Source organism: Lissotriton helveticus, chromosome 6 (genome assembly GCF_964261635.1).
Source record: "Lissotriton helveticus chromosome 6, aLisHel1.1, whole genome shotgun sequence".
Taxonomy (NCBI): Eukaryota; Metazoa; Chordata; class Amphibia; order Caudata; family Salamandridae; genus Lissotriton; species Lissotriton helveticus.
The window spans coordinates 706,234,757-706,243,075 of record NC_136067.1 but is presented as its reverse complement, the minus strand read 5'-3'; the positions used below and the strand labels follow the sequence as shown (position 1 = coordinate 706,243,075).

General features: G+C 35.3%; 1 protein-coding gene across 1 annotated transcript in view; it reads left to right on the top strand.

The window, feature by feature from the left end:
• The first annotated feature begins 7,309 nt into the window (after nucleotides 1-7,309).
• The window catches only part of CGA (glycoprotein hormones, alpha polypeptide), a 66,446-nt gene continuing 65,436 nt past the window's right edge, over nucleotides 7,310-8,319 (top strand). The window contains exon 1 of the mRNA XM_078646826.1: nucleotides 7,310-7,388. The gene's annotated coding sequence lies outside the window, so the exon portion shown is untranslated. The remainder of the gene's footprint in view (nucleotides 7,389-8,319) is intronic.

Genomic DNA, 8,319 nt, shown 5'->3' with positions numbered 1-8,319 from the left:
CGTAGGGGTAAATATTACTATTCCCAACTCCGGAGAGAGCAACAGTAGGGAAAGTGTTGGATAGTGTAGGGGTACCAATCACTATTCCAACTCCAGAGAGTGCAACAGCAGGGAAAGTGTTTGATAGCGTAGGGGTAAAAATTACTATTCCAACTCCAGAGAGTGCAACAGTAGGGAAAGTGCTGGATAGCGTAGAAGTTAAAAATAAAATACTTATAAATAAATGAATATTTAAAAATATTTAATAAATTAATTATTAAATAAATCTAACCTATTTACAAATACCAATAATGATTATGATAAATTACAAATGAATCTATACAGATCAAATAATAACATAAATAAAAATTAAATAATTATGTAAAACAAATTAAAAAAATTAAATGTACTTTTAACATTTTTATAATTAATCAAATACTACATTAAATAAAACAATACAAAAAATATTAAATAACAGAGGGAATAAAATACTATTACAACTCCCAAAAAAACAACGGTAAGGAAAATGTTGGATAGCGTAGGGGTAAAAATTACTATTCCCACTCCAGAGAGTGCAACAGTAGGGAAAGTGTTGGATAGCGTAGGGGTAAAAATTACTATTCCAACTCCAGAGAGTGCAATAGTAGGGAAAGTGTTGGATAGCGTAGAGGTAAAAATGACTATTCTCACTCCAGAGAGTGCAACAGTAGGGAAAGTGTTGGATAGCGTAGGGGTAAATATTACTATTCCCACTCCAGAGAGTGCAACAGTAGGGAAAGTGTTGGATAGCGTAGAAGTTACAAATAAAATACTTATAAATAAATGAATATTTAAAAATATTTAATAAATTAATTATTAAATAAATCTAACCTATTTACAAATACCAATAAGGATTATGATAAATTACAAATTAATCTATACACATCAAATAATAACATAAATAAAAATTAAATAATTATGCAAACAAATTAAAAAAATTAAATGTACTTTTAATATTTTTATAATTAATCAAATACTACATTAAATAAAACAATACAAAAAATATTAAATAACAGAGGGAATAAAATACTATTACAACTCCCAAAAAAACAACAGTAAGGAAAATGTTGGATAGCGTAGGGGGAAAAATTACTATTCCTACTCCAAAGAGTGCAACAGTAGGGAAAGTGTTAGATAGCAAAGGGGTAAAAATTACTATTCCAACTCCAGAGAGTGCAACAGTAGGGAAAGTGTTGGATAGCGTAGAGGTAAAAATTACTATTCCCACTCCAGAGAGTGCAACAGTAGGTGAAAGTGTTGGATAGCGTAGGGGTAAATATTACTATTCCCACTCCAGAGGGTGCAACAGTAGGGAAAGTGTTGGATAGCGTAGGGGTAAAATCACTATTCCAACTCCAGAGAGTGCAACAGCAGGGAAAGTGTTTGATAGCGTAGGGGTAAAAATTACTATTCCAACTCCAGAGAGTGCAACAGTAGGGAAAGTGTTGGATAGCGTAGAAGTTAAAAATAAAATACTTATAAATAAATGAATATTTAAAAATATTTAATAAATTAATTATTAAATAAAACTAACCTTTTTACAAATACCAATAATGATTATGATAAATTACAAATTAATCTATACACATCAAATAATAACATAAATAAAAATTAAATAATTATGCAAAACAAATTAAAAAAATGTAATGTACTTTTAATATTTGTATAATAATCAAATACTACATTAAATAAAACAATACAAAAAACATTAAATAACAGAGGGAATAAAATACTATTACAACTCCCAAAAAAACAACAGTAAGGAAAATGTTGGATAGCGTAGGGGTAAAAATTACTATTCCCACTCCAAAGAGTGCAACAGTAGGGAAAGTGTTGGATAGCGTAGGGGTAAAAATTACTATTCCAACTCCAGAGAGTGCAACAGTAGGGAAAGTGTTGGATAGCGTAGAGGTAAAAATGACCATTCTCACTCCAGAGAGTGCAACAGTAGGGAAAGTGTTGGATAGCGTAGGGGTAAATATTACTATTTCCACTCCAGAGAGTGCAACAGTAGGGAAAGTGTTGGATAGTGTAGGGGTAACACTTACTATTCCAACTCCAAAATTACTATTCCAACTCCAGAGAGTGCAACAGCAGGGAAAGTGTTTGATAGCGTAGGGGTAAAAATTACTATTCCAACTCCAGAGAGTGCAACAGTAGGGAAAGTGTTGGATAGCTTAGAAGTTAAAAATAAAATACTTATAAATAAATGAATATTTCAAAATATTTAATAAATTAATTATTAAATAAAACTAACCTATTTACAAATACCAATAATGATTATGATAAATTACAAATTAATCTATACACATCAAATAATAACATAAATAAAAATTAAATAATTATACAAAACAAATTTAAAAAAAATAATGTACTTTTAATATTTTTATAATTAATCAAATACTACATTAAATAAAACAATACAAAAAATATAAAAAACAGAGGGAATAAAATACTATTACAACTCCCAAAAAAACAACAGTAAGGAAAATGTTGGATAGCGTAGGGGTAAAAATGACTATTCCCACTCCAAAGAGTGCAACAGTAGGGAAAGTGTTGGATAGCGTAGGGGTAAAAATTACTATTCCAACTCCAGAGAGTGCAACAGTAGGGAAAGTGTTGGATAGCGTAGAGGTAAAAATGACTATTCTCGCTCCAGAGAATGCAACAGTAGGGAAAGTGTTGGATAGTGTAGGGGTAAATATTACTATTCCCACTCCAGAGAGTGCAACAGTATGGAAAGTGTTGGATAGCGTAGGGGTAACAATCACTATTCCAACTCCAAAATTACTATTCCAACTCCAGAGAGTGCAACAGTAGGGAAAGTGTTGGATAGCGTAGAAGTTACAAATAAAATACTTATAAATAAATGGATATTTAAAAATATTTAATAAATTAATTATTAAATACATCTATACTATTTACAAATACCAATAAGTAATGATTAAAAACATAATTACCAATGAATAATTAATATCCAATAAATTAATTATTAATACACAACTATAAATTTAATAATTACTCAATTACATATCAATTACTTTACACACTATTCCCCTATAAATTCACAACAAACATCAATAATAAAATAATACACTTAACATAATTATCAATTAATCAATTAATAACAATTAATTACCAATTAATAAAAATTGATTACCAATTAATAATTAATTAACAATATAATATTTAGCAAAAACAATTGAGGAAAATTAATTATTACTCAATTACATTTAAATTACTTCCCACCCTATTCCCTTATAACCCCATAACCCACTACAGAACATAATTATCAATTAATCAATCAATTTTGTTTACCAATCAATAAAAATTAATTACCAATTAAATAAAATGCATTTATAATTCCTAAAAATTAATAAATAATTTAGTATAATTAAATTACTTGCCACCCTATTCCCCTATAAACCCACAACCTGCTACAGAACATAATGATCAATTAATTAAAATGTATTACCAATTAATAAAAATTAATTACCAAATAATTAAAATTAATTTGAAATTCCTAAAAATTCATAATTAATTTAGTATAATTAAATTACTTCCCACCATATGCCCTTATAAACCCACAACCCGCTACGGTACTAAAATACAAAATTTACTTAAATAACATTAAAAAATAATAAAATACAATAACAATATACATAAAAATCATATAAAAATCGATATTAGTAACATCGATATTACTAACATCGATATTAGTAACATCGATATTATTTACATCGATATTAACAAAATCGATATTGCTTACTTTCGATATTCTGTCCCTTCTATATTAAAAAATTTGATATTACTTACCTTCTATATTATGTCCCTTCAATATGAAAACATCGATATTATTGTAGGTCGATATTAAAAAATCGATATTTTGTCTGCCTACCGTCGGCCCCCTGACCTTCTCCCTGCAGGATTTGTTCGCCCCAGGCTTTCAAACTTTTCAATGTTTGCAAACTTTTTGGTCATCAATGCTTGTTTGTGGTCAAACTGAGATTTATGTTTTCTTTAAAAATCTATATCTCTAGTACCCTCTGGCGAGTCCTCCTCATCTTGGTTCGTAAAAATGAATAAAAATATAATCTATTTTTATAAATTGGTGTTGGATTTCTTTCGTGCTGTGTGAGTTTCTTATTTTGCTGTTTGGTGCTTCTAAACGCTTTACACTAGTTCCTTTGTTTAAGCCTTGCTGCTCGAAGCCACTGCTACTCAGGGTTGAGCTAAAAGTTGTACAAATAAGCCTGACTGGGTCCAAGATAGTTTTTGCAAGTGTATTACACGGTAAGGAGGACGACCATTCCATATAATACAACCAAATCCTCACAAGTTCATGTAGTATTTTTAACAATAGTTTAATTTTTAATAATATTTTTCTATTTTTTATGAGCTATATTTTTTAGTAGATATTTGTTATAATTTTATGTTATTTTACAATATTTTCGTAGTAGATAATTTTGTAATACATAGCTTTGCATTTACTATATTTTTTACAGTTGATATTTCTGAAGTCTGTATTTTTTTTACTTTAAATATGGAATGCCAGCATTTCTGTATCAATATTTTATCACTGAAAGTTGTAAACCACAATATGTGTGTGGCTGATATTGTGACATACAACCAACCTGCTCAGAATAATTGCATGTGTATATACATTAGGTATAGACTTCGAGCTTATGGACTACAGATGTTCATGTTTTTACCATCAAACATAAAGTTATGCAGAGCACCCATTTATTGTGGTTACTTTATTCATTGCACTTGCGCATCTTTAAGCTGCTGAACATTTTGAGCCATTTTATTCCTTCTTGCTCTGTCGTCACTGGCTCGGTTCTCATCACGTCCTTGTGTACACATAGCTTTTCAGCCTCATCTGCTTGGGTTTTGAATTTCTACATGATCCTATCTTGTAATGGTTATGTAACATTCCTATTTTGTTACTATCTTTCAGCAGGCCACTGGAATACATTGTAAGGTGATTTGCAGAGGCGTTTGTGTTGAGATTTCAAGATGGCGGTTGCGTGTTACACTGCGGGTAACGAGAGATGCTTTAGTTTGATGCTGGTGTCTTGCCGTAGTTGGGTTTAGGAAGGATGTCAGAATCTAAGCATCAATTCCTTATGTGTTGTCACGTGTATGGGGTTGAGGTGAAGGTGGGGCTGTTAGCTGACTTTGGCTAGTAACATAAACCTGCTAAGGAACCAACAGTCTCGTGGTTTTTGGTGGAAAGTCGTTTGTGTCATTGTGCTTGAACAAATGTCCACTCATCAGGGCATTATCCAAGTATATGAACGAGGGTGTTTACCCTTTGCTATCTACATATTCAGTGACTGCAGCCGCTTCGTGCTTCTTCTGTATGTGTGTTGTTGCACTGATTGTGGTTCGAGAAGAACACGTGCCAATTACGGCACCAATGATGGGGCCTATTAGGGGTAGAGGGACCGCCCGCAGGGGCTGCGGCCGTCCCTCCAGTGCAATTAGGATGTGACCGCCACCCTGGCGGTCACATCCCGTATCTTTAACCTTGCGGTGGGTGCTGCTTGAAACAGCACCCGCCGCAAGGTTAAAAATGTATGTTTTACATTTACATGCACAAAGCGGCAGGCACCGTGCGGTGCCTGCCGCTTAGTGCATGTAAATGCTGGGGGATACCATAGGTACCCCCCATGTGCACCCCCCACCCCCTGACACCCTGGGGGCCCGCAACGGGCCCCCAAACACCAAAGACCACATGCTTTTCAACGGCAGAAAAGCCGCCGTGGAAAAGCATGTTTCAATGCACATCGTAATTTGGCTGACGGTGTCTTGCAGACACCGCCACCAAATAGCCCTCCACACCCCGTGGATCAGCGGCGGACGGACCTGCCGTCCGCCGCTGGTCCCACCGCCATCCTAATCTGGCGGTGGATGTTTTCTGTGGCCGCGGTGGTGAATCCACATCCTCCAGGCCGGCGGTGGCTTCCGCCGGCCCGGAGGATGCGGATTCACCGCCATCCTAATCGGCCCCTATATTAGGAAAATTGCTTTTGAATGGAAATGTTCGCTTGAACTTTGTAACACAGCACATTTGTTTGGGCAGTGGATGAGAGCTGACACAGGGGTGAGTGCAGTGGCCATTTCACTTGACTGTGTGACAGTAAACCAACTGCCCTGGTTATTGTTATGGGTGGGTTTTTGGGAAGTTCTTAGAGGGTTCACCTGTGAATGTAGGCACATGAACAAGCTCTGTGTGTGGGTATTCACTCTCCTCTTGCATGTAGATTTCCACCCTAGAAATTGATGGCAAATCATGTCTGTAATGCAGCACTGTGTGTTACCAATGTATGAAAAGAGAAGGAAAACTTCATAAAGTGGTTGTAGCCGAAGGGGTTTCTCCTCTCTGGAGAAACAAAAAAAATATCTATGTATGCAAATGTACATTTGTGTCTGATTTATGCAGATTTTGTCAACCATATGACAATTCTAATGCGTGCATTTTACATCCAGTAGTCCTCAAGGAAATGTGCAACTGTCACAGACTTCCTTGAATAATCCTGGTGTAATGTGTGAAACCCATAGAAGTTGGAAATTTGCCCCGAATGTAGGAGGTATATCATGGGAGCAAATTTCTGACCTTATCACTTTAGAATGCCACGAGCTTGCAGATTTGACTTAAAATATGGTTTCTAGCTCTTATGTAACATTCCCTAGAACGGCCTATCCATTAGATCAAATATCTGCTTAGGTCCATCACCTGAGATGTTCTGTTCTATGTGCAGGCCCCTCTACAGGCCTATCATTTGAGAAGCTCCTATGTTCGGAGTAAGTTAAATGCTGATTACATGCACGGTTTGCTCTTTCATCGACACGCTACCTGCGGAAATAGGAGACGAGCGCTAGTGTGTCACCAGCTGTCTCACAGGATTATCTGTTTTGGGTATTTCTGCTCTCTGATTGCACATTTCAATATTAGCTACTTTTTAAGCCGCTGATAGCAAATACAAGCAATACCTCAAATTGTAAATTGATACCGAGGATATCCAGATAACAAATTTCCATGAGCCTTCGCTGCCGGCGAGTTAACCTTCCCATCTTCGCATAAAACAATATATATATATCTTACGTGTTAGGGATAAGGGGAAGATCCGGCTAAAAGGATGTGTTGTAATTAAATAGAGTAGCACCGGGAAACTGAGCAGAGTTTAGAATTGAGCCCCTGGCTTAGAAGCAGACGAGTGGGTGCTTCCATAGCTACAGGTATAAAAGGCAGGAGAAAGCCTGACCCCGCAGCAGTGAAGAGGAGGGCAGAGTTCCACCAAGCCACGCAACCATCTTTTCTTGTACTCAAAACCAACCACTCTGTTCTTGCTGCTCAAAGTCATGTAAGTTTCTATCTCGTTTATGAAAAAGATGTGTTTATTTTGTCAATGGCAGTCTGTCATAGCCTTGGACCACTGTTTTCATATATAGCGCAGAGAAACGAATCTCACAAAGTAGATGTCCTATTCTGATGCCCGTATGTTTAGAGAAAGTTGTTTGCTCAGTAGACTGATACAATCAATCCAGGGACCTGTGTTTAACTGGTTAAATGTTTGATTCCTGGCAGGTCAACTCAGTCTTTCATCCTTCTGAGGTAAATAAAATGAATATCATTGAGTTGGGTAAAAGTAAACCTATAAAACAAGCAAAAACAAATTGCTTTGGCGGTGAGATAGTGTTTTACAAATAAACGTTTATGTTGTGTGTGCTTGAAGTCAAACAGGACAGCTCGGCTAGTTGAATGCCGGCTGAAGAGTTTTGCATGTATAATGCAGCACGTGTATTTAACGGGATTGTGCTGTAAATGACCAAAAATCTACTGCCTAAAAGATAACTAGTAAAACCAACATGCACAATTTGGCACTAATAAACAATCCCAAAAGGCACCTGAAATAAACTGGGTTTTTCTTCTCAATTGTGTAAAATAGGACAGATTGCGTAGATGTTCACCATTACAGGCCAATTTTGCACTCAGATTTGAATTTGTAAAATAGAATTTTTTACTGAGTGGTGTAAAATTATATTTTTAGTTTTTTTTAGTAGTCGGCCGGGCCATTCATGTTTTTTTCCATTGTTTTTTGCGAACATTGATACAAAATTGCCCTGAAACTACGCAAAATTACCTAATATGACTACGTCGGAACCGTACATTCTACCAGCTTGATTTACTAAAAACAATTTGCAACTTATTAAATGGAATTTGCACCAGGGTTTTGTCCAGTCGAGGTCAATTTAGTGTGCATTGTTCAATTAGATTTTGTAAATGGCAAGAAT